This window comes from Nyctereutes procyonoides, unplaced genomic scaffold (assembly GCF_905146905.1).
Source record: "Nyctereutes procyonoides isolate TBG_1078 unplaced genomic scaffold, NYPRO_anot_genome, whole genome shotgun sequence".
In the NCBI taxonomy this organism is placed as follows: Eukaryota; Metazoa; Chordata; class Mammalia; order Carnivora; family Canidae; genus Nyctereutes; species Nyctereutes procyonoides.
The window spans coordinates 42,529,299-42,553,242 of record NW_026575140.1 but is presented as its reverse complement, the minus strand read 5'-3'; the positions used below and the strand labels follow the sequence as shown (position 1 = coordinate 42,553,242).

Sequence of the window (23,944 nt, the reverse complement as noted above, 5' to 3'; positions counted from 1 at the left end):
TTATTGAAATCATGGAATAATTATAGCAACTACCAGTTATTGTGAGCATACCATGAGGCATGAACTGGGAAAATGCTTTTCGTATATTACCTTATTTACTCCTACTACAGTTTCAGAGAGGGTTTTTTTTTTTTAACAAGAAGGCAAAGTAATTTTATTACATAAATTAACCCATTTATTATAGGCTAGCAGTGCTTCAAATGGTGGAGCTTTTACTGGTCTTTCAACTCCTTTAGTCTGATGGCTGACTTTACTGTGACGGCAGAAGTGGTGTTGTAGGTCCAGGCGCCACTGGCTATGGTCTTCATGCAGGAGCCACAATGCCAGATGCCCACAGCTCGCCTTTTCATCTTGGTTTTACCACAGAAGGAGCAGGTGTACTTGGCGTGCTGGCTAATTTAAATCTTCTTTACCATTTTCCTGAGGGAGGCACCATACCGGATCCTGTATTTACCCACGATTCTGACCTTCTTGGTGCATTTGGCTATGTCACCACCAACTAGGTACCAGCTCAGAGAGAGCAGTTTCAGAAGGTTTAACTAAGTTTCCAAGGTGATCCAGCTAGTATGTTGAGGGGCCAAGATTTTAATCTAATTGTCTGGACTCCAAAGCCTATATATTCTTTTTTTTTTTTAAGATTTTATTTATTCATGTGATTCAGAGAAAGAGAGAGCGAGAGAGAGAGGGGGGGGGGGGGCAGAGACACAGGCAGAGGGAGAAGCAGGCTCCATTCAGGGCGCCTGACGTGAGACTAGATCCTGGGTCTCCAGGATCAGGCCCTGGGCCGAAGGCGGCGCTAAACCGCAGAGCCACCTGAGCTGCCTCTAAAGCTTGTATAATTTTATTTTATTTTATTTTATTTTATTTTATTTTATTTTATTTTTTATTATTTATTTATGATAGTCACACACAGAGAGAGAGAGAGAGAGGCAGAGACACAGGCAGAGGGAGAAGCAGGCTCCATGCACCGGGAGCCCGACATGGGATTTGATCCCGGGTCTCCAGGATCACGCCCTGGGCCAAAGGCAGGCGCTAAACCGCTGTGCCACCCAGGGATCCCTAAAGCCTGTATAATTTTAATAGACATCATATGTAGACTTCTTCAGAGGTTTGTTGCAAGGAATAAATGATATAAAATGTATGAATATACCTTTAAACACTAATAAGGTATTATGTGAGTGTCCCTTTATATCATTTTCATAATCAGAAGTGATTGATTTGGTGATATTACTGAGGGTCAGCTATGCTTCTGGGGATAGCTGAGTGTAAGCTTTATGTGTGTTTAAAAATTCTATTATTTAAAGCAAATTTTTGCCTCTATTTTATTCAAAGAACTAATATCTTCTTTTCTCTATACCTGACCTATTGAAATTAGATTTGTTGATGGGATGGATGGATGGTGAGTGGAGGATGCCCATCTTTCTGGAGGACACCCAGTGCCATGTTGTTTATAAATGATGGAATAATAGCTGGCTGGCCATTCTCTGCTTTTTGTTTCAAGCCTGGGAAAGAGTAGACCTCCTAAAATCACTAGATTCAGAATTTTTCCAAACTGAAACACAGTAGCTTCATAAAAATCAGGTAATATAAAAAAACTCACCACATTCCATTTTAGAGAAGAGGGGAAAAAAATCCAAAATGTAATTTTCAGTTCTCTGTGTTCTAAGTACCCTCTCCCCTGCCAATCCCCTGCCAACATCTTATTGGCATTCAACTTAAAAATGCATTTCCATTTTACATAATGGATTAATCATACCATAGATTTTTTTCTAATTCATGTCCTGGGCACTTATGGAATATCTGTTATCTAAGAAAATGTTTATTTGTTTTGTTCTATTGCCCAGTAAGCTTATTATAAGTTCAGATTCTGTGTATGTGTGTATGTTTATTCAGAGAATGTGTTGTATTAAAACCAGAGAAAATAATCTTCTAAATTATTCCTTCACATAGAACAAATCAATATGGTCTCCTATACCTACTAGAGAAGCACAAATGGTACTGGAACATCTTCAGAGTGGTTTATGCCCTTGACAGGTCAATCAGAGGGTAGCTGAAACTGAAGAAGTCATATGCCATAGTGCCAGCGGAAATGAAAATTATACCACTCATACTAACGAGTGCATTTCCAAAGGGACTATTTAGCGGTATTAGAAGTCTCTAAGCAGATGCCTCTGAACTTAAAATACACTTAATTCCTAAGGATTGTCTTGTAATTAATTTACCCAGATAGACTCAATGAGGAGAATGCAGGGCAAAGCATCACATTGCTCAGCAGTTTGCAAACTTCAGGGAACACGAAGATAAATAATTTGATTTTTTAAACATCTAAATTCATTTCCCTTATAACTGAGAAGTGGAAACAGTGTACAGTAAAGAGAAGCACTTTCCAATTTTATAATCCAATCTCCTTAAAAAAAATCCAACTACTGTAACAGGAAGGACTCCATGTAGCTGACATCAAAAGAATATCACTCATACTTTGGTTACAGCTTTTATTCCTATTAACTTGCCAGTCTGTAAACATCTCCATGAACGTAGGAAGCCTGTTCCTGACTGTTCTAGTTACATACACGGTGCTATACAGCAACAAACAGTTTCAACACACTTCCCCTTGACACAGCTTGTATTTCATGATGAACAGCCAAATCGCATGTGACTGTTGACAGCTGTATTTTCCTAGTATTAAGGAGTTAAATTTAAAAAGTGCTCAGATTTTTTTAGGAATCGGTACAAATTTGATAAAATAACTATTTCTGGAGGTTAAAGTATAGTGGTATGATATATGGATGGGATGGTACACAGGTTAGGAGTACTTAATGTCATGCTTTTTTTTTAAATCTGGAAGCTAAGGTTTTGGATTCATTTGGATCAGGTTCCCCATCTGGCTTTCCCCTAGATCTTAGGCAAACTTCTTAACCTGTATCGGCCTTGGTTTAATTACTTATTGAAGGAAAGTGAGGATAATGATAATAATAGGTTGTATTTGAAGAATGATGAGCTAATATGTATGTTCTACCTTAAATAGTGTCTGGCACTTACTTAATAAGAGGTACTGTTTACTATTACTGTTTGCTTTTACACTAAGGCACTTTACTCATGTATTTTATTCCTTTAAAAGGTATTTATGATGCACTTATTTTGTGCCCCACACTGTGCTGGGCATTTTCACGTAGCTCGTCTCTTTTCATCTTATGAGTAGGTTTCATCATCACCATTTTATAGGTAAGAACACTGTAGATACAGAGGTTTGGGGATTTTGTGAATTTCACATAGCTAGTCAAAAATGCAGCCAGACTTGACATCCAGGTTCATATATATTTTTAAAGATTTTATTTATTCATTCATGAGAGACACACACAGAGGCAGAGACATAGGCAGAGGGAGAAGCAGGCTCCATGCAGGAAGCCCAATGCGGGACTCGATCCCAGGATCCAGGATCACTGCCAAAGGCAGATGCTTAACCACTGAGCCACCCAGGCATCCCTAGGTTCATCTTTAACAAATAAGTATTCATGTCTGGTAGGCATAAAGCACCCAACTAGGCACTGGGAAAACTGAAAATACTGAGACATGCTTCCACTCTCCAAAACATCACATTCAATTTGGGGATGAGGAGGGGAGGGACAAGCACCAACTAAGCCAGACCATGACAAATTCTATCATTGTGATATGAAAGAGATGTTAGAGATACCCAAGAAATGTGAAATTAATTGTGATTGGGGAAACAGGCAAGAAGATCACAGAGGAGGTGACTTTCGAGCTGGATCTGGAAGAATGAATGAGATTTTTAAAAAAGATTTATTAAATATTTATTCATTTGAGAGAGAGAGTGCGTGCGCCCATGCGCGCTCAGGAGGGAGGGGCAGAGGGAAAGGGAAGGAGAGAATCCCAAGCAAATTCCCCATGGAGCGCAGAGGTAGAAGTGAAGCTTGATCCCACAACCCTGAGATTGTGACCTGAGCTGAAATCAAGAGTTGGACACTCAACCAACTGAGCTACCTACCCAGGCATCCCAAGAATGAATGAGATTTTAACAGATAAAGAAGAGTAGTCCAGGCAGAGGGAATTTCCTATGCAAATACACAAAGGTTTGGGGTATTTGTCAGATGCTTGAGAAATGCTAGGGTCAAATCCACCCTCTGGCATTCACTAGCTGGGTGACATTGAGCTATCTATTCCCCTTTCTACCCCTTCTGTCTGTCATGGAAAGATGGGCATGATGAAAACACAGAATGTCTGTGGAGATCAAAAGATAAGTGCATATAAAGTGCCTAGCACAAGATCTAGCTCTGTAAGTCTCATTTGCTGTTTTGTTGCTGTTACTCCTCAGTGTCTTTGCTCATGTTGTTCCTTCAGAATGCCCTGGTGTATCACCCCCTGCCCCAACTTCCCACTCAGCCAGGTTCTCACCCATTTACTTCCTCTGGTAGAGGCATAATCTCCGAGGATAGAGCTTCTCGACACCAGTGGACAAATGAATCAGCTGGTCATCTTGTTAGAATGCAGATTTTGATTCAGTAGGTCAGGGTGGGGCCAGAGAGTCCATGTTTCTAATTAGTCCTCAGGTGATGCTGATACTACTAGTCTCAAAGACTGTACTTTGAGTAGTAAGGGACTATAGCAGTGTTTCCCAGAATGATTTCTGCTTGTTTAACAAGCTTCCAGTAACGCCAATTCTGTTGGTTCACAAAACATACTTTAAGCTAGTTAACGTTCAGAGCATATAAAGTCTTTTTTAAGTCTTTATTTTTTAAAAATCTTTCTATGAGTAGAGCCTCACCCCCCAACACACACCTTTTTCTCCTTTACACAAGGATCTGTTCCAGTCAAATTGGATTAATCTGCTTTTTCCTGAACACATCCTGTATGTTCAGAAAAGCTTTGAATCACAGCTTCTTTTTGATCCATAGATGCCTGTGTACATCTCCATTACAACTTCTACCTGACTGCATTGAAATATGTATTTGTTACAAATCAAAACCACAATGAGATACCACCTCACACCAGTGAGAATGGGGAAAATTAACAAGACAGGAAACAACAAATGTTGGAGAGGATGTGGAGAAAGGGGAACCCTCTTGCACTGTTGGTGGGAATGCAAACTGGTGCAGCTACTCTGGAAAACTGTGTGGAGGTTCCTCAAAGAGTTAAAAATAGATCTGCCCTATGACCCAGCAATTGCATTGCTGGGGATTTACCCCAAAGATACAGATGCAGTGAAACGCCAGGACACCTGCACCCCGATGTTTATAGCAGCAATGTCCACAATAGCCAAACTATGGAAGGAGCCTCGGTGTCCATCGAAAGATGAATGGATATATAAGATGTGGTCTATGTATACAATGGAATATTACTCAGCCATTAGAAACGACAAATACCCACCATTTGCTTCCACGTGGATGGAACTGGAGGCTATTATGCTGAGTAAGTCAATCGGAGAAGGACATTCTATGGTCTCTTTCATTTGGGGAAGATAAAAAATAGTGAAAGGAATTAAAGGGGAAAGGAGTGAAAATATTAGAGAGGGTGACAGAATATGAGAGACTCCTAACTCTAGGAAACGAACAAGGGATAGTGGAAGGGGAGGTGGGCAGGGGGTTGGGGTGACTGGGTGACGGGCACTGAGGGGGGCACTTGACGGGATGAGCACTGGATGATATGCTATATGTTGGCAAATTGAACTCCAGTAAACAATAAATTTAAAAAAATATGTATTTGTATGTCTCTCTTTACTTCTAGACTATTATTCTACTAATTATAAGCTACAATATATACTTTAGTAATTACCATGTTATATTATTAATACTAAATGGTATACCAAGAGGGAAGGGTTGGGGAGTGGCTGTTGTATTTATTTCCTAGCATTGTCATAACAAAGTACAACAAACCGGGTTGCTTAAGACAAGAGAAATATACTGTCTCACAGTCTTGGAGGCTAGAAGTCTGAAATAAAAGTGTTGGTAGGGTTGATTCCTTCTGGAGGCATGGAGAATATGTTCCATACCTGTCTCTTAGCTTCAGGCAGATACTGACAATCCTAGGTATTCCTTGGCTTGTAGTTATGTTACTCCAGTCTCTGTCCATCATCCCATGGTATTCTCTCCTTGTCTGTATATACCTTTGTGTCTCTTTTCCTCTTCCTCATTTGAAAAATAAAGACACAATTAAGAAAATATGGGTACTAGTTTTTGGATCAAGGCCCCACCTTTAACTAATTACATCTGCAACAACCCTCTTTCCAAATAGGTTCACATTCTGAGGTTCTGCAAGGGACATGGATTTGGGGGAAGGGGCACAATTCAACCCCAACTGAATTGCTGGTGCATGGTGATAATAAGGAATAGACTACGATGTGTCCGAGTTTTAAAATTCTCTACAGATAATGCTTGCACCTGAGGTAGACTATTCCCACTGTTCATCCCCACTCCTCAGTATACCATTGTTGATATGTCTTACTTCTTTTAATAAAATATGCTGCATGTCCATTTTATTTTCACTAAAACAGTACAAAATTTGTTTTTGAAAGCTTGAGGGCATTTATAATGCACAGCCTATCATGCTAATGACAATTTTGGGGCATTCTATTGTGTGGAGGAAAATTTATATACTAGAGATAGTACACTAAACAGTTTATGTCTTAAACATTAATCCTGATAGGTTCAAGTAAATGACTGTTATTACATGTCTCATGTGGATATTACAAAAATTTTTTTTTACAAAAAAATTTTTTGACATGTTCAAAGTAACTTTGAAATGAGAAATTTGTAGCTTTGTTATCAAAATCAGCTCGAAGTTGTACTATTGATTTTATTCCATCTTGGTATATATACATAATCAAGTAAATATACCACTTTTCTACACCTTTTCTTTTTTGTGTGTTAACTGTGCATTGATATTTGTCCAAGCAATATAAGGCCCTGAAAAAAGCACAGAACTGAGGTCAAGAGGTCTTGGTTCTAACCCTGGCTCTACCCCTATGAAACCATGTGACTGGGCAAATCACTGAAACTCTAAATTTGCTCACCAGGAGATTAAACTGATTGAGCTTATATATATTGCTATTTATAGAATAAGTCCTCTTTTCATCTCTTCTAGATTTGTTGAATTATTTTATTTTCTATTCTTTGAACCTCTTTTTATACAATAATATGAATGATTTCATCATTTTCTGAGGCCCACCTAGTCTGATTAAGAAAGTCGTATAGGGGGATCCCTGGGTGGCACAGCGGTTTAGCGCCTGCCTTTGGCCCAGGGCGCGATCCTGGAGACCCAGGATCGAATCCCACGTCGGGCTCCCGGTGCATGGAGCCTGCTTCTCCCTCTGCCTGTGTCTCTGCCTCTCTCCCTCTCACTGTGTGCCTATCATAAATAAATAAAAATTAAAAAAAAAGTCGCATAGGGAATCCTATTTAAATGACTGTTTGGGGACAGAATCACAAGGTCGTTTAATATTTCCTTGGGTAGACTGGTATTTGGAAGCAGCATTTTGATCTAAGTATTTTTGTTTCCATCCTCACCTCCAAGAGGAAAATGTCTTCACACAATCACCTTTTACCTATGAGGCTGAGTGTTGCCATACTCAGGGATTAAACATCTGCTCCAGTGTTCATACAAATTATTTAGTTTAACCTCAGGCTTTCTTTTGGTCTTCAAAATTAAAATTTGAGTAAATTACTTAAAATTCATAAGCATTGGGCAGCCCGGGTGGTTCAGTGGTTTAGCGCTGCCTTCAGCCTAGGGTGTGATCCTGGAGTCCCGGAATCGAGTCCCACATCAGGCTCTCTGCATGGAGCCTGCTTTTCCTTCTGCCTGTGTCTCTGCCTCTCTCTCTCTGTGTCACTCATGAGTAAATAAATAAAATCTTTCTTAAAAATTCGTAAGCATTCATTTGACTTTTATTATCGCGCAAAGCCTATACTGAGAGCCCTTCATCTCTGTGACCCAGTGCCTGGCATAGGGTTGGCATGTGAAGGCCAGTATGGAATGAAATAGGTGATTCCCTCTGACTTCTAATGTAGTGCTACCTCATTTTGCAACAGCTGTTTTTCTCTGACATTTTTGTGTAAGAATTGCTGTGTATTGGACAACATTGTAAACATACTATTTGAGGCAACTATATGGCTGCTTAACTTGCTGGAACAATCACCAGTCCATTTAATAACCTTAGATGTCCTAGGTAATGTAATGTCTCACCTCCGCATCTTCATCTGAGAAATGAAGGTTTAATTTTGATGGCTCCTGAGGTTCTTTCACCACTAAAATTCCTTGATCAAAATTTAACTTTTCATGTATTAGGCTGTATTAAATTATACAGTTTCTGTAATTAGCATTGCATTTTGTCTTGAAAGAAATTTGATTTTCAAGACATTCAGGTGTATGTTTGTTTTGAAGTAATTACATTGTGGTTATTATGAGAACATATTTTGGAGTTGGTCAGTCCTGATTTGAAATCTTTCCTCTGACATTTATGAACAGCAGGTTGCCATACCTCTGTCAGACTCACTTTTCTTATCTGGAAATGGGGATGGATAAAGAACAATGCTTTCTAGGGCTATTGTTAGGATTAAGTGAAATAATGTATGTAAGCACTTAGGACAATGCCTGGCACCAGGTAATTATTTTTCTTACTGTACCCACCCTGGGACTGAAATCATAAGGAAGAAAAACACTAGAAATATGTTTAATTTCAGAGTGAAGATAATGACTGCAGGTAAAGACAAAATAACTTTACTTATTAAGCTGTGCTTCAGATTCACTAGTACTCTCTCATCTGGGTAGGAGAATGTCTACAGAGATGAGAACAGCAGTTACACATCAGGGTGGCACTTGAATTGATAAATCATCCCTTGCTATTGCACTCTTTAGCAAATGAAAGAGCATATTTTGGCAATGGAGCAGTATTTATAAATTAAATTTATTGATACATGTGGTGTTGGTTATTATTTTAATCTTTCTCTCTAGGTATTTTGTAAGAAAATATAAGTCTTGTGTTTATTTCTGTTTGTTAATGCTTTGATAAATCAGACATTTTTAGTATTCTATCAATGGCAAAAGTCTAATTGCCTTATTGTATTCTGATTTATTTCTTTCCTTACTTTCTTTGCATCTGCAGCCCAACAAATGAGTCTCTGAAGAGATATATGTTATGATACAGTGTCAGTGAAATTAATCCTGATCAATTTTAAAGTTCACATTTTTATTTGATGACTTTCAAGGGAATCACTAAAACTGAGATTGACTTGGTCTCTTCTTTTGTTGGTTAAATATTGTTGTTTGAAAGCAGTGGAGCTGGAGTGAAGAACAGGGCCCTTTTGTACTCTTAACTCTGTTCCATTGCAGAAAAGCTGCAGCAATTCCTCATGTCTATGTATAAAATGAGGCTAATTGGTCAAAAAGAACACAGTGGCCCTAATGGGCTTTTGACTTTGGCATCTCACCAAGGCAAAAAGCCTAATTCTATCCACAATGACAGAATACTGAGTGCTATTGAAAACTTACTTCTCATCCTTTCATTTCTCCAAACATTTTAATTTTTTCAATAATAAAATTGCCGTCTCACACCTGTGTGGTGTTTTACAGCTAGCATCTCATCCAATGCTCCAGATTACTCAGGAAGGTAATTGGGGCAGATATTATCTTCTCCTCTTAAGGTGGGGAAACTAGGATTCAGAGAAAGGGAGCCATTTGACTAAAATCACATAGCTAATCCATTTAGAGTGAGAATTTCTGAGCAGTGGTTATACATTCCTATTTGAAAAATGAGTTTGCACACAAAAAGAATATTGAGACAACATATTGTTTAATAACAAAGATAATTAAAAATGAAACTCTGGGCAGTTTTTCACACAAGGACATTGAAAACCCCTTATATAATTTTACATATAATTTTCAAGTTCTAACACAAATGACATGGCCTATGGTTGATTGAGAAAAACAAATGGTCTAGGGAAAGAATTTCTGTTTTCTGTTTTCTCCCACAATGGAACCAATATTTCCACAAAGGTTTGTGTATAACATTTGTACTGTTTATAATGATTTTTATCCTTACTCATGTATTTATTTTTGTAATGCTACTTTTCTTTGTTTTGTATCTATACACATAAAGAAATTTTGAAAAAAAGTCAAAGAAATATAAATGTTTCCAGAAGAATCTATAAAATTGTACAGGAAACAATCACATCCAAATATGCATTGTTACTTAACATTGCAAAAGTGCAGATAAGTACACTTTTAAAAATTCCTGGTTTGCAGGAATTTTAAACTTTATCTCATGCTAAGCATAAATAAATAGTGAAGGAAATAGAAATTTGAAAATTTTGTCAATTGGGCGATGACCAGCATTTGATACATGTAAAACTGGTGCCATTTATTGGGTGGGGGACTGGAAAGCACAGATATTAGATTTCTCTACTTTCAAATTCAAGGAACTAGGTAAATAAATATTTGTATGACCACTATCAGAATATATTAATTATCTAGAACCACCCAATTTCCTCTTCAAATCTCCCCTCTAGCATAACTACCAAAAATCAAATCTTGAGGGAACTTTGGCTAACTTTAAATCACATAGCTCATTGTTCTTGGAGCAAACCGATTTTATTTTTTTGCCTCTTTTTTTTATCGTTAATGTCAAGCAAACATTTATTTCAGGTGCAAAGCCTCAGGATATGTTAGTGAAAACAGTGGCTGGGCTGTGCTAGCGCTTACTGGCCACTAAGTGGGTGGGAAAAGGGTGTTGTGACCCTCTTACCCTTCCCACCAGTCTCCCTAACAGCTTTGGCCTTCGGGTCAGCTCAATTTCCCCTCCACTGAGTGGCCATTACGGTGCCTGCTCAGTGATAAATGCTTTTTGTAAGAGACTGCATTGCCGGCAGCTAGCGCTAGGGAAGTCTGCCACCGGGGCCAGGCAGACAAACTAACATGCTGGCCCACGATGGGCCCGTTACCTAGCAACGTGCCTGGCCTCACCAAAATGAATAGACCCACAAACAAAAATGAAAAGGAGATAAAACGAGTCAAAGTACAAGGGGCAAAGAGGTTAATATTCCTCTATCGAATAACTTCGTTTTGGAGAATTGCATTTTAACCTTTTTTTTCAAAGCTGAAGGTGGAGACATGTATTGGAAATTAAATTAGGCCACATTTGTATTTTTTTAATGTTTTATTTTATGCAGAATGCTCTTTCTGTCTCTTTCTCTCCATAATTGTCTAACTTTCTTTTAAAGTGGAAGGAGAAGCAGCATTAGAGGGGAACACATGATGGCTATATAAATATTTTACTTTTCCTATGTCATCTAGCTGTGTGGCTTTGGGCAGGTAGCTTGGGTTCTCTGTTGCCCAATTTCCCTCTCAACAAAAAAGGATAGCATAGGTAATTTATTGAACATGATGAGAGAGTGAGGTATAATGTTTTATACCAAGAAAAGACTCACTTTTCTTAAATCTAAACACAGCTAACTCTTACTCTGCAATTTAAGATGTTATGTTATAGATTAGTGAAAACTGTTAAATAAATGACTTTTACCTTTGAGGTTCAGGGTTGCCCCACATTATTAGATCACTTTGATACTGTGTGTGTGTATGTGTAACTTTGAGCATCTACTATGCACCATGTATTATACAAGGCCCTTTCAAAATATGTACTAGTGTTTGTTAGGTAAAAATGAATGGATGAGTCCAGATTCATTCAAAAAAGTTGTTACACAAATTTCTTTAGGGTCTACCAATCAAAGGGTTGGTATCTTGATATTTCCTACCTAGTGCCATAAACAGAAATATAATTGCAGAAGTTTGAATCCATTATTCATAAATCTTTCAAATTTCCCTGTTGTCATCCTTCCAATCACTGGCTTAGTTGAGGTCACCATCTCTCATCTGGATTACTAGTTTAGCCTCCTAATTAATTACCCTACTTCAAATCTTCTCCCTTCTGGTACACTCTTTGCCAAAGTTAGCTACACAGTTATTTTGAATCCTTTGCTTAAAATCCTCATTTGGTGCCATATTGCCCAAACTCCTTATCATGATTCATAAAACCCCTCACAATCTGCTTCATCTCTGACTACCATTCACCTTGAGTCCTACACTTACCCACAGAACTTCTCTCAGTTTCCCACCTATATCATGCTCATGAGCTGCTTCCTGTCTTGGCACATACTGTTCCCCATGTTAAAAATGTGCTTTCCTATTCCACTTCTCTATCCACAGAATTCCTGGTCCTTCCTTAAGATCCAGGTCACATGCATCTTCTCTACTCTTAAGCAGATCCCTCTAATATGTTTTCATGGCCCTTTCTACATAGGTCTCACCTTAATCAAGTCTCTTACCCTATCTATCCTCATCTGGAAAGTGGTGTTAATAACAGTATTTACTTCATAGGGCTGTTGTGAGCAGTAAATGAGTTAACACAGAAAGTGCTTAAAACCAAGTATGGTACTTTGTAAGCACCCAATGAACACTAGCTACTGTTGCTCTTATTATAAGATCTCAAATACATTGTGGAATAATTACTGTTGAAATTGGGGCACATGGGTGACCCAGTGGTTGAGCGTCTGCCTTCGGCTCAGGTCATGATCCTCGGGTCCTGGGATCGAGTGCTGCATCAGGCTCCCATGGGGAGCCTGCTTCTCCCTCTGCCTATGTCTCTGCCTCTCTCTGTGTGTCTCTCTTGAATAAATAAATAAAGTCTTTTTAAAAAAATCACTGTTGAAATATTTGTTCCCCCTTCAGATGACAAGATTTTCTTAAGGGCAGGAAACATGCCTTAGTTAGCTTTACATCCCCTGTGCTGGGCATTTGTTTGCCATAATAATAGGTGCTCAATAAAGGTTTGTTGCAATGATGAATGAACGAATGAATAAATCAATGAATCAATGTATAATGTTTTTAGAGCTGCCTGGGTTGATGAGGGATTTTGTTCGTTTTATGGTTTAGTATACTTTCTCCTTAAAGCAAACTTTCCACACATAATAAACTTTCCTCATGAGGCTTTTAGTTTTAGGATGTTCAATAATACAAGTGTTCTTTTCTCCATCTTCTCCCTCTATTGGAAAACCATCATAAAATCTCTTTTATTACATGGGCTGAACTTGGGCACTTGAATTCCGGAGTTGCCTGGAAAACCCCTGTAAAGTGATTGTGCTATTTTTTGTTTCATGGCTGTTAGGTTTAGCTTCGCTGTAGATTGCCTGTAAACTTTACAGGGTTCAATCTTTAAGCCAGCACTCTTACTTCTCACCTACTTCTCTTTTGTGTTACTAGAAACAGAATCAATATTATATTTTGAAATATAAAAAAATATTTATCTAACTGCTACAAAAATTCATGTTGAGCACAAATAATTATTTTTAGAAATAGTCACAAATTTGTGGCCTAATCATAAACTAAAAACCCCAGGGACCTACAGACTACATTGATTGGTGTATGATGTTGAAAAGAGGTTAGGTGAAAAGAGAGCAGGACATGAACATGAATGCTCTTTCCAAACAGAGAAATCACTTTCTAGTAGACACCCAGTAGAAGATGAAGCTTTTTTATAAACTTAAAAGACTGACAAATATATTTATTTTCTTTGACCTTAAAGAGAGGCATACTATAGTTATGGAAACAACATGGGCTAACCTGGAAATCAGCCCTGTTTTGCCATTTAACAAGACAGGTTAACTTTTCTGACCCTCAGTTTCCTTACCTGTAAAATGGGAATCTTCCTTCCAGAACTTTTATGAGGATTAAATGGGATACCATATATGAACACCAAGCACAGTGAGTATATAAATAGCTGCTCAGTAATTATTAGCTCCATCCCCCAATTTTTTTTCTTTTGTTATTTCTGTTCCCATCTCATAAAACAAACCCCAGACACACCATCCTAACTATATGTCCCTGGGTTGTTTTTTTTTTTGTTGTTGTTGTTGTTGTTTTGTTGTTGTTGTTGTTTCTGTTGCCAGTATTCTCATCTCCAGCAATGGGACTTTTCTCTAAGGCTCTGGCCTCCAAATGATCCTTTTTGATTGGTTCCCTTTAAAATGTTTTGAGATATTTTAAAAGACTAAGAGACTCTATCAAAGGGATGGGGGCTTGGGAAACATGAAGAGTACAAGAAATATGTCAATAGTTCGTTCACAAAGGACTTGAATCCTGGTTGTTTGGCTCCCAAGTCTGTGCTTTTAACTACTGTTGTAGGTCTGCCCACAAAGACAAAGGAGTGTCTAGGGAGAACACATGGTACTGGAGAGGATACTGGCCTTGGATTGGTCAGGTTGAATTTTAATTCCCCCTCAACACAGATATTTAAAGAAGGCTTACATGGGCCTGTGCAGCAGTGACCAGCATGGGCATAGCCACCACTTTGGTGGAGCCCACTGTCCACTTAATGTCCCCAGCTGCCAGTGTTCTCATCCACAAAATGGGGATAAGAGCCCCACTTTGTATGCTAAGGGCTTCATATATTGTACCTAATTTCACTCTCCCAATCACCTCAATGTTATTTTTTATATGAAGAAACAGGCCTCTGCTCAAGTAGGCCTAAGGTGGACTCTGAAGCAGGCTGCCTGCTGCCCATGCATGTGTTCCTGACACTGTACTAACAAGTGGGAAGCAGCTGGCAGAGCACTGGGCACATATTAGAGTCAATGCTCCATGAGTTGATGGTCCTCTCTTCCTGTCCTTCTCTCTTTCCTTCCCTTCATTCATGTTCCCTCTCATCCTCACGCTTAAGTGTCCAGGTCATGAGAACACAGAAACAAGAGAGAGAGAAATGGAAATGGGACAGAAAGACAGACACAAAGCATTTCACAGTTCTCCCTAAGGTGGCCCTGCAGTTAGTACTCTATTCATCAAGCCTCCCTGCAATCAGTTTGCATTTCCCAAACTTGAGTAGTTCCTGTAATTATATCCGTGAGTTTTAAGTGGTTTTAATCTCTCTTCCTTTCTCAGTTTACGTGTTTTAATTTGTTTCCTCTTCCCTCACTTTTTTTTTCTCTCATATGCACATACCCAGACCCATGATAATGAATGGACTCATACTAATTACAAGGCTGTGATTCCATCAAAGGGCTTGGATGCTGCTGCTGTTTCCATCAGTGACTTGAGCAAAGCTCCAGGGGTTTATAACTCATCAGTGTCTTGATGGAAATTTGGCCTGGCAATCAGGATCTAATTGTTCTGGATGCTGTACACATGTTGCTCTAGAGAAAAACAACTTCAAAATAACTTGCTCTCTTTTAGAGATCACTGCTGATATGTCTCTTAGGTCTGGAATTACCATTTTATAGGTAAGTTTGAAAAATGTCTTAACAGCTTAGAATAAGAATGACTTACGTGTAGGGTAGATCTTGAAAAGGGAACTCTTTGTGCCAAGAAATTACCTTTCATTGACCCTAATTGACTATCTCACAAGATTTCTGGGAACTGAATCAGTTACCACAAAAATAAAGTACAGACATGGAGAGCTTATGACTTGTGAACTAGACATGCTGTATCTGTTGTCAGAAACACAGGTACAACATTAATGAACATCTGAGTTATATAACCATTATTTAATCTCACAGCAACAACCCTGTAGTAGGTATTATAAGGCCCATTTTACAGATGAGAGAAACAAAGCCCAGAATGATTAAATAACTTAAGACCTCACAGGTAGGAGGTGGGATTCAGGCTCAAATCTGTGTGGCTCCACAAACATTGCTATTCCACTACATTCTGGAGGGTTAAAATTACAACAGTTTGTCTAGACAAGTCATTTGCCTTAGAGTGGGAGGGAAGATCTGGAGAGGGATAACAAAATTACTTCAGGGAATGATGGCAGGATATTAGGACCAGGAGTCTCGGGAAAAGAGTTAAAGAGCACTGGGAAGCTTTAACTGAAACCTCAGGGTAGTAGGTTGAGGGAAGAGTTGAGTCCAAGGTGGTGGGAAGGTCTGACAAGAGCAAGGCATGGTGTTGGGGTCCTCCACGGTGATGGAGACCTGCTCCTCAAACCAAAGAGAATAACACTGAAACTGAAATTATATAAGATGTGCTAAGAGATGGCTAGTTGGGGGCCTAATTCCTAAGAAGTTTAGCAACAGTTAGGGAGGATTCAAGGAATTAGAAGACCCATGGTTCTTGTCTTCAAGGAATTCATAATGTGATTGAGTGAAAGTATATATGCACTTTACACTGTAAAAAAATTATTATGTAAGGCCATGTAGGAGAGGTGTCAAAGAGTGGTAAACAAGTAAACACGGTGTTTACTCCCTCCCTCCATTTATTTCAAGCAGAGAGGGCAGCACTTTAACAATGCCAATGGGCCCTTCATAACCTACCTCCTTGCCTTCCTCTCCAGGCTCCAGCTCCCCATCCCTCCCCTCCATACCATAGCCACAGTGAGCCACTCTTGTTTCTATGATGACATCTCTAACCTCCAGAACATGGCACCCACAATCCTCACCTGGAACACTCTTTGTTTGGTTTCTATCAGACCCCAGGTCTTAGCATAGTTATTTTCAGGATGTCTCCCTTAACCCTTACTTTGTCAGTTGGGTTTTTTTTTCCATTATCACCATCTGTGCTTCCAGGTATGATGTAAACTCTATAAGGATTGGTAAACAAATGGTTTATTTTGTTCACTGTGGTATTCCTACACCTGGCCCAGTGACCAGAACAGAGTTGGTACTCAATAAATATTCGTTGAACAAATCATTCTTTTTTAAATTTTTATTTATTTATGATAGAGAGAGAGAGAGAGAGGCAGAGACATAGGCAGAGGGAGAAGCAGGCTCCATGCACTGGGAGCCCGATGTGGGATTCGATCCCAGGTCTCCAGGATCGCACCCTGGGCCAAAGGCAGGCGCCAAACCGCTGCGCCACCCAGGGATCCCAATAAATCATTCTTTAGTTATTCAGTATCTAGCATAGTCCTGGGAACTCTTCAAAGAGCTAGGAATTGTTTTTATGAGCTTTACATTTATTAATTCCTTTAATCGTCATTACAACACTATGAGATGGGAACTGTTATCAGCTCAATTTTACAGATGAGGAAATGGAAGCACAGAACCTAGGCAGTCTAGTGCTAGAAACTGTCCTCTTATCCACTATATTCTGCTGCCCCAAGGTTAGTCTCAGGAATGAATGAATAAGCAAGAATGAATACACATGTGGGAATTACTGTGTTATTTTCCTGAAGTAATATTTCTTGAAGTTATAAGGTATATGGAGTAGTTTTTTTATTGACTTAGGCTGTGGGTGGAGCTGTTCATGTAAACTGTGCCATAAGAAACTCCAGTTCAGGTGAAATCCTGGGCTGGTATCATCACTGTCACTTTTAAACAGGAAGGACAACTAGAGGGACCTGTAGAAATATGAGAGAGGGTTAAGGAGGCTGGCCATCTTTGCTCTGGAAGGTCAATTAAAGAGACCTCATCTGACCGTGTGTAGGATAACAAACTAATTGGATGCATTGCTCCTAAATGTCATTCATAAATAGCACCTGCTATAATTCACATCCTTTCAGAAAATAACAACATATTAGCAAGTGCTATTAATCGAGCCCCCAACATCTGCCAATGAGAAAACACAGATGGATTCACTCCACTAACAGGAGATATGGTTACATGTGAACTAGGCAAAGGAGAAAGGAGGGATTAAAATAACACTACTCTTCCTACCAATTCTCTTCATGACTGCTGCAGAAACAAGCATCCCCCACAAATGTACTTAAGCTGCCTCCAAACCTAATAACTTCACTTTTTGCTTGATGGCCATGTCAATAACATGAGGTTTGCCCATAGAGCTCACACTAAATTTCTACTCCTTTACAGTGTGTGCTGCTTGTCTGTTATATTGAGTCACCAAAGCCTACCAAGCAGCCATTGAGTGCCAGGCTCTGAACTAGTCCAACAGATGTTGTGCCCCACCCATATCCCTTAATATTCATCTCTATGTTCTAAAGGTTGCTTACTAAGCACAGGTGACACTGTCTGAGGGCTTGACCTGTGAGGAAAGCAAGTCAGAATTGCTGGAGAGCACATGCCCCTGGGAGCAGTGCTCGATCAACAATAGATTGGCGTGGTGGTGGATAAATGCCTCAGCTCCTCTAACCCTTAGTGGAACAACACTGGGACATGTTCTACAGTGTCTCTCTAGTTCTCCAGAGGGCCTAGTAACCTGCTTGACAACATATTTCTTATTGGCTTCTTCCCCTCTGCTGTTTCCCCTCCTCAATTCCCTTCTAGTGTTCTCTGGGATCTCTCCCAAATAAATTACTTACACTTCAATGCTTGCCTTAGAGTCTGCTTCTGAGGAAATTCAAATTAATACAGCTAGGCCTTGAGCATACAGAGACAAATCAAGACAGTCTCTGCCTTCAAGATGTTCATAGTCTAAAAAACATAAAGACAAAATGAATCAGTGGTTTACAAAAGTATGGAAAATGATATAATAACAGCATACAGAAGGGGTTATGGAGTTTAGAGAAGAATCACAGAAGACTTATAGGAATGTGTAGGTGAGTGGTGTGGAGCAATCAGAGAGAGCTTGCAGGAGGCGAGATCTGTTAATTGCTTGCTTCAATGATGAGTATCATGCTATAAAATAGTTTAGTATTTGTAGAATAAATGATCTGTAAAACGACTCTTGTGTTTCTCTATACAGTTACAGAAACACTATAAAATGAAATTTTCCCTAAGTCAGGCTTTTAGATCCCTGATGGTTTGTATTCTGAGAAAATACTTCCAAAATGTATGTGTGTTGGTTTTTATCATTCCTCCATATCTGGGCTCCTGTATGCACATCTCCCCATCCTCAGTCTGGCCTGTAGTCAAAACAGACAAGCACACTGACATTTGTGCTCTGAAAGCCCTTTGCATGTGTCCCTTTCCTACTGCATTGACAGTATTTGTTTATATGCTGCTCTCGAATGTCCACCATGTGCATGGCGATGCTCCCTTTGTCTCCTTTGCTGACATAAAAACAGCTCATTACTGTATTTTTTTTGTGCTTACTTTTTCAAAACTTGCCACTAAAGTCTAAGCTCCACGAGAGCAGGGGGCTTTCTATTGTGTTCACCACTGTACACCCAGTACAATGCAGTGCCTGGCACAAAATGGATGCCAGTGAATGAGTTGAAGGAATGGACTGTTGAATGATGAGATGACTAAGAGCTCCTTGCAGAGAAAGTCAAGGCTGTAAGAATCATTGTATAGTCACTAGTCCACTGCATGTGGCCTGGCACTTGGTAAACATAATTTAGAAGTTTATCAAATATATTTTTTTAAAAAGGCCCAGGATTAAAGAATATTCCATATTAGTGACAGAAGGAAATTAGAGGGGCACCTAGGTGGCTCTGTCACTTAAGTGTCTGCCTTCAGCTCAAATAATGATCCCAAGGTCTTGGGATCCAGACCCATGTCAGGCTCCCATGCTCAGTGGGGAGTCTGCTTCTCCTTCCCCTGGCTTGTGTGCACTCTCTCTCAGTGTCTCCCTCTCCCTCTCAAATAAATAAAATCCCTTTTAAAAAGGCAGAAATTAGAGCAGAATGTTTAGTACTCTTTATTTTTTTTTCTTTTTTTGGTTGCCACTTTTCCTCAAATAGAAACTCATTTTCATAATTATAAGTGATTATCATAGTACTTCTAAGTCACCGTTCCTACTTCTTTGACAGTCTGGGGCAGATCCAGATGCTCTTTTAGTCACATCATCAGAGACTCAGAAGATGGTTGAGACTGGAAGCCAAGTTCATGCTGAGTAATGCAGCCACTGCCAGTGTAATTACTGAAACGAGAGCCTGGCCAGACTGCCAAGAGTTAGCCTTTCAATTCCTCACACAAGTCCAGTTTTGACAGGTGGTCAGGTTACTTTCAAAAAGGAGATAATCTTTCTCCAAAGGGAGTTGCTAAATAGCCAAAAGAGAAGACTTGCAAGAAAGCTAGTTTCCAGAACTCTTGAAAGCAGCATGCCAGCATCCACACCAGCTTTAACTTGGGTCCTCCCTTGGCAGGATTCCCATTGGGGTAGAACCTTTCTGAGGAGATGTTTTAATTCCAGTAAGGTACTGTGTGCTGCTGAAGGATTGCAAACCTTGGGCATGAGCTGGAAGATCATTTATTCCAGACCCTTGTCTTCCAGCTGACCCTTAAGTAAGCTCTCTAACAATAGTCATGGCTTTGTGATAAGGACTCTTGGCATTTGGTTTTAAGACTATCTTGATGGGGAAAAAAAAAGACTATCTTGATGGTGAAAAGTAATGATAACACCAGAAATAATAATTATTACTATTTTTGAGCTCTATGTGTATGATCTCATAACGCACAAACATTCCCATGAGGTAGTACTATTAGTATGCACATTTTACAGATGAGGAAATTGAGGCTTAAAGAGATTAAGTAACATGTGCAACACTACATATCTAGTAAGTGATGGAACAGAATTTAAAACCAGACACTCAATTCCAGAGCCTTCTGCTTTTGGGCTAATGAACAGGACATGAAAGGGCAAAACCCTCTGAAAGACTGGAAAGCCATATCCATGTGCAGTTTGCATCTCTCAAGTACACAGCTTCACACACAGGCTTCTTTGCTAACAGATCTTATATTGGAGATGAAGCATGTAACACTGAAAGGGTAGATGAGCAAGTAAAATTCTAACTTCTTATTGCTTGTGAGGAAATCTGCTAATGTATTTTATAACCTGATGGTGGATAAATGGGACTCCCAGGCCGAGCAGAAAATGGAAGTCCAGTCTCTTGACCCCTGTACAGTATGTCACTCTTAGGGCTACAAGTGGCAAAACCAATATTCCAGAATGTCTACCAAAGTCAGAACGCGAGTAACCTCTTCTTTCTTATATTAATCATACTAGGCTAGATTGTGCTATAGTAACAAATAAATCTCAAATGTCAGTGCCTTAAAACAAAAAATGTTTATTTCTTACTCACACTGCTTGTTCTTCATAGGTCTTCTGCTCCTAATGGTCTTACATGGAGATGTGGGCTGATAGAGCCTCCCACACGTGGGATGCTGATGGTTGCTATCTATCCAGGAGAAGGAAACTTGGCAAAATCACTGACTGGCTTTTAAAGGTCTCTGCCTGCAAGTGATACCTATCACTTTTGATCACAATTCAGTTTTTAAAGCAAATTATATAGACCCAGTTAACTTTTTGTGAATTTGCCTAGAGTGAAAAGAAATTCAAATATTGGTAAATAGTATTAATGGCTCCATTGAATTCTTCAATCACATTGAAATGTGTTTAAGAGCAGATAAAATTGTCGTTCACTTAAGAAAATAAATCATGATGATTTCAAACAGGTGATCAAGTAATCCACCAGAATATTTACTTTGGTTATTGTTTGTCTATTGGTCAGTTTCTCCTACATAGCCCTGAGCATTTGTGGGAAATGAATCATCTTATTTATCTTTGATTACTTCGTTCTTGGTACAGTGCTAGAAGCTTGATATTAGCCCATGTATTTGGGCTGCAATAACAAAATACCATAGACTGGATAACTTAAATGACAGAAATTAATTTTCTCATGGTTCTGGAAGCTAGAAGTCGAAGATCAAGGTGCTAACGTGGTCAGTTTCTGGTGAGAGCTCTCTTCCTGGTTTGCAAACAGTTGTCTTCTCACATAGCCTTTCCTTGATGCCTGTGCCTGGAGAGAAAGAGAGAGAGAGAGACAGAGAGACAGAGAGCGCACCTGCGCGCGCGTGTGCAAGCATGTGTGCATATGTGCACTATGGTATCTCTTAAAAGGATACTAATCTTATCAGATCAAGGCCCTACCCTTCTGATCTCTTTTAACCTTAATTACTTCCTTACTCTAAATACACCCACACAGCTGTTAAGGCTTCAACATATGAATTTTAGGGGGACATTCAGTCCATAACAACATAGTAGGCTTCACTGTTCTTTGAATGAATGGATGGATAAATGAATGATTCCAATTAACCAATACTCTTTGCTTAGTGAGCACATACCATATTTTTCTCATCTTCCTTTCCCCATCTTCCTCTCTTTTGCATTCTTTCAGTGAGGCCCACTCATTCTTCAAAACCCAACTAGCACATTGCTGCCTTGAGGAAACTTCTCTGATCTATACACCTTCGTGCACCTTCCCAAGCCTGAACCACTTGTTTCTTCTGCTCTTCTTCAAGAACGCCTGATACCTTTTCTCAGTATTTTCCACAGAATTATAATTTTTTACACACTAGACCATATCCCACACTGCTCTGTGTGCCTCCACAGAGCCATGGCTGGTTGGTGTGAGATGCCTGGCACCAGGCATGGGGTCTGACTCATGTTGGTACTCAAAATGTGTTGGTCAAATAAATAGGTGGATTAATGGGTCTTTCACAGATTATATCCCCTTTTGACATGTTACTCTTCTACTCTGTGTGTGTACTCCTATATTTGATATATAATTTGCCCATTAGATGGGGGCTGTCAGTAACTGCAGGAGGATCAGAACACTTGTCATGCTTGTCATTAAAGCACATTCAAACTTACACAATGGAGGCAGCCAGTCTCATCTGCAGGCACCTGCAGGCTTGGTGCTGTCTCTTCAGAATCTGAGTAGTCCTCCAGGATGTCAGGTAACACACCCATCTACCACTGGATCACCAGAGACCAGCATGAGGCATGGCATGTAGTGAGCACTTACCTAAAGTTTGTTGAATGATTTAATTGATCCACCAAATCCCTAGAAAGACAGATCTCAGAGCATCATTTTAAGATGGAAAAGATCATGGTATCGTAAAAACTGTGACTGAGAAGATACTTCTGTTACATATGCTTGGCCTGATTTCAAATTGTGTTATTCTAAAACCTCTGAGGAGATAGGACTATTTCTCCTCCTCATGAAGATCTCTGGGAATGGAGAGCTTACAATATCTCACTCCACCCGCGCTAGTGTCACTGCATGAACACAGGCTTCCAGCAATTTGAGCACAGGGCCTGAGTCTTTCCTCTTTACATCCCCAGTACCATAGGCTCACAGTTCTGTCAAAGGAGTACATGTATGGCTGTGAAGATGGTGTGGCCTTCCTTTTATCCAGAAGGTGCCAGGGACAGACTGACTCTCAATTATAGTAGAAACTCAATAAATACTTATAGTAAGGAATGAAATTGTGGAGTTGTGTGTGGGAGGATATACCTGTTCTGTATGGGAAGCAAGAGCTGGAAGGAGGTGGGGCGGCCATGCATCCACCGGCTTTTCATATCTGCCTCTGCAAACGCATCTAATTACCTCACCTCCATTAGCCGGCCCTTGGCAGAGGCCGCGCGTTGGGTGTGCGCGGTCCTGGCAGCCGCAGTGTGGAGGGTGAACCCGATGGCCTCTTCAGTCTATTTAGCAGGCTCTGAGATGTGTAAGTACATTATCTGCAAGGCTGGTAAAGAGCGCTTGGGGAGGATTTGTGGGTCTGTGGGAAGGACAAAGAAAAATGTTTTCTAATAAATTATTCACCATCTCACAATCCCTTTTGGGCAGATTGTTGCTCAGTTTGCCCCGCGCCGCTCGGAGCCTCTTCCCTCCGCATTCAGACGCGCAGTTTCTCACCTCCAGAGAGCAGCAGAGATCTCGGGCAGGCTGCTGCGGCTAATGGTGGCAATTAATAACTTGTCATAATCCCGAGGACGAAAGGGAAGGCGCCCCATCAGCAGGCGGGTCATGGCGCCGCTCAGAAGCAAATGAGGTGCAGGTGTGGCCTCCGCTAAGCGCTGCGCTCAACACCGGCGCGCGGTGGTGCCAAGCCCCAGACCCCGCGGCCTGCCTCCGGCTCCCCTGCGCGCACCGCCCCAGGCCTACCCCCGCCGCCCCCCCCCCCCCCCCCCACGCTGCTCACCCGGCTGCGGAGCAATCCCCAGAACGTATCAATAAATCAGAGCACACGGCACAGAACCTTCCAAACACTTAATTGCACTCTGAACACTGCTAACTCCGCCAGGCCCAACTCGCCTGGGTTCCCCC

At 40.2% G+C, this 23,944-nt stretch overlaps 1 pseudogene; it reads right to left on the bottom strand.

The window, feature by feature from the left end:
* Window positions 1-212: 212 nt before the first annotated feature.
* LOC129496879 (60S ribosomal protein L37a-like) lies at window positions 213-23,646 on the bottom strand (annotated as a pseudogene).
* Window positions 23,647-23,944: the final 298 nt, after the last annotated feature.